Source organism: Curcuma longa, chromosome 2 (genome assembly GCF_044706935.1).
Source record: "Curcuma longa cultivar G26 ecotype Majalengka, Jawa Barat chromosome 2, ITB_CL_G26_1.1, whole genome shotgun sequence".
NCBI lineage: Eukaryota > Viridiplantae > Streptophyta > Magnoliopsida > Zingiberales > Zingiberaceae > Curcuma > Curcuma longa.
In genome coordinates this window covers 4,940,283-4,943,146 of record NC_133862.1, presented here as the reverse complement: position 1 = coordinate 4,943,146, position 2,864 = coordinate 4,940,283, and positions in this window count along the sequence as shown.

The following is a 2,864-nucleotide window of genomic DNA, read 5'->3' as shown; positions in this document are numbered from 1 at the left end:
GAAGCTGAAGAAGTTGGAGACGCAGATGGAAGCGATGGAGGCGGAGATTAGCAAAGCCAGCGAACTCTCCCAATGGGATTAATTGACTACGAGATCACAATTTCCTCCTCCTCCGTCTTCTTCTTCTTCTTCTTCCCTTTTGGGATGTGCTTACATGCTTGGGAATGGGAGGAAAGAAAGAAGAAAGTGATCGAGTTGGTCGGCGTCAGAGATTCAACGACGGCGGCGGCGGCATCATGTCCGGTCTGGAAGTTGTGGATCCATATACTAAACCGTTCATGCTTTGTTTCAAATGGAATTGTTTAAGCAAATAATCGAAATGAATTCTCTATTACTATATGATACGGCGGGTGTTTATTGGCCTAACGTGGCAAAGTGGGTCAATAATTGGTCTGATCTGATAAGTCAATAGGTCAATGGTCAAACCATATTTGACTAGCTCAATCACAATTTCACTCGGTCCGGTCCCAAAAAGCCTCGGCCGGCTCAACCCTACGACTACACACTCATTCACCTTAGTCGCTCAACCATACACTCAATTATCTCGCCCACTCGACCCTACGTCTCGGTCACTCGGGCATACGCTCCATCATCTCGGCCACTCGACCGCTTAACTCACTCGTCTTAACTACTAAGCAACTGACTTGCCCACTCAGCCACCCGACCCACTTGTCTCGATTACTCAACCATACATTCAATCGACTCAGCCATTCCGACCTCGATTGGCTCGGCCGCCTATTCTTGCTCTCAGTCTCGACCAGCTCGGCCGCCTATTCCTGCTCTTGGCCTCGATCAGCTCGGCCACCTATTCTTGCTCTCGGCCTCGACTGGCTCGGCCGCCTATTCTGCTCTCGGCCTCGGCCAACTCAACCGCTCAGTCCTGCTCTCGGCCTCGGCCAGCTCGGCCGCTCAGTGTTGCTTTCGGCCTCGACCAACTCGATCGCTCAGTCTCGTTCTCGGCCTCGACCGGCTCCGCCTCAACGAGCCCGATCACTTTATTCAACTCCGGTTCAGTCCCTCTCTGGTACCTCCCCACTAAAGGACAACCGAGTGGCAGGACAGTCAAGCGTGCGGGCTCCACTACAGGATAAGAGCGGTTACTAGGTTATCAGGCCTAGTCCCCTAGATCTTTCTGGTCCTCCATTCTTGGCTAAAAAACAAGAATAATCTGTACAACCAAGTCATAGGGTTGTTACAAGGTTTGCAGACTCTGCCCCCAAATGCTGTCCCATCAGCTCACTTGTCAGCAATGTGTAGAACCTGTCCCCTTAGATACCATCATAGTCTGCTCCTATGTCAACAGGAATGTTCCCTTCAGTGAGTATATAAACTCTTCTATAGGTATGAAAAATCTCTCTCGAATTTCATACACTTCGAATACTATTTCTTCTCCATTTCACTATTTCTCTTTACTGACTTGAGCGTTAGAGTGGTCTGTCAGGAATCCCGGCGTCTTGCTAATCTGCTCATTCAGTTCTTTCCTTCCTCAGGTTTTTCTCACCGACGGGATCTACATTGATTGAGATGATATTTTCTTGACTGATGGCTTGACCGCATCTTAGGCATCCCGTCGGAATACTATATATATTTTTCTTCCATGGTTAATGCGATATTGTTATCATAAACTTTAGTTAAAATTCGAGGAGTTTGGCAGCATAATGAATGATTTAATGAGCCTAGATCACTTGCCCCCAAACGGTTTAGTTGTTGGAAAAATAGAGCCGTCATTCATGGAAAGAATATATGTTTTTTCCCAATTTAGTTTTATCTAATAAATTGTATCCAATACTTTGCATTCTAAAATGATGAACAATTTTGGATTAGGCAAGTCAATATATATATTTTTATTTAAACATACATCTCATGAAAGTAAATTCACTATATATATATTTGTTTAATGTATTTAAAAACGAATTGTGAGGGTTAATGTTAATTATTTAATTAATTCTATTTTGGGCCGGGCCGTTTAGCCCAATATATTCTAAAATAAGCCGTCAAAAATCCAACAACAAAATTGAAATTTCCGAATCTGGAATAGATCCGTTGGGGAAGTATCGCGGTCCGGTCCGATTCTTTCCTTCTCGCCGGCCTCCGTCGGCGTCGCCTGAGAAAGAAGCGCTAGATTGTCCTCGCTTCGATCCGATCGACTCGCTGGTGGAAGGAGCAGGGAGAGGTGGGCAGATACGATGAAGAGCATTCGCGCGAAATCGGCGCCGAGGAAATTTCTCAGGGACATATCGAACGGCGGGGGCAGCACCAACCTCCGGTTGCGCAAGAAGAGAAACAGTTCCAAGGAAGCGAACGAACATGAAGGCGCCGTTGATCGCGTCCTCCTTGCGCGCTCCGACCTAGCTAATATCGTCGCCCAGGTGCGTTTCTGTCAACCCTAGATGGAACGGGAATAAAATGACCCGAGGTGAGAAAAGGAGCTTGAGATTTTCTTTTTTACCCATTTCGTTGCTTTAGCATTGCTGATATTTGGTTCTATCGGCCCAAGCTTTCTTGTGCGTTAGTACTTATTTTGATTCCGTGTTTACCTTCGGTTTCTTGAACAATGGTGAGTGCAGTTTTTTGATGAAATAATGTGTTTTTATGCTGCCTTTCTTTGACTGAGCGATTGGACGAGAATTTTCTTTTGATCAACTGGCATGGCCCTAATTTCTGCACGATCATCTACAAGTACTACTGTTTAGGCATATTCAATTGTCATGTTTGCTTTATATTTGACTTATTCTAAGGAGATTGGTCCAAATACGATTAATGAATGATTCACTCAATCTAAACATCCTTTTTTTCTTTCTTCTTTGTGATATCTCCTAAGTTGTTTCTTACAATGTAATGGGGATCATTCAGGGGCGGATCTA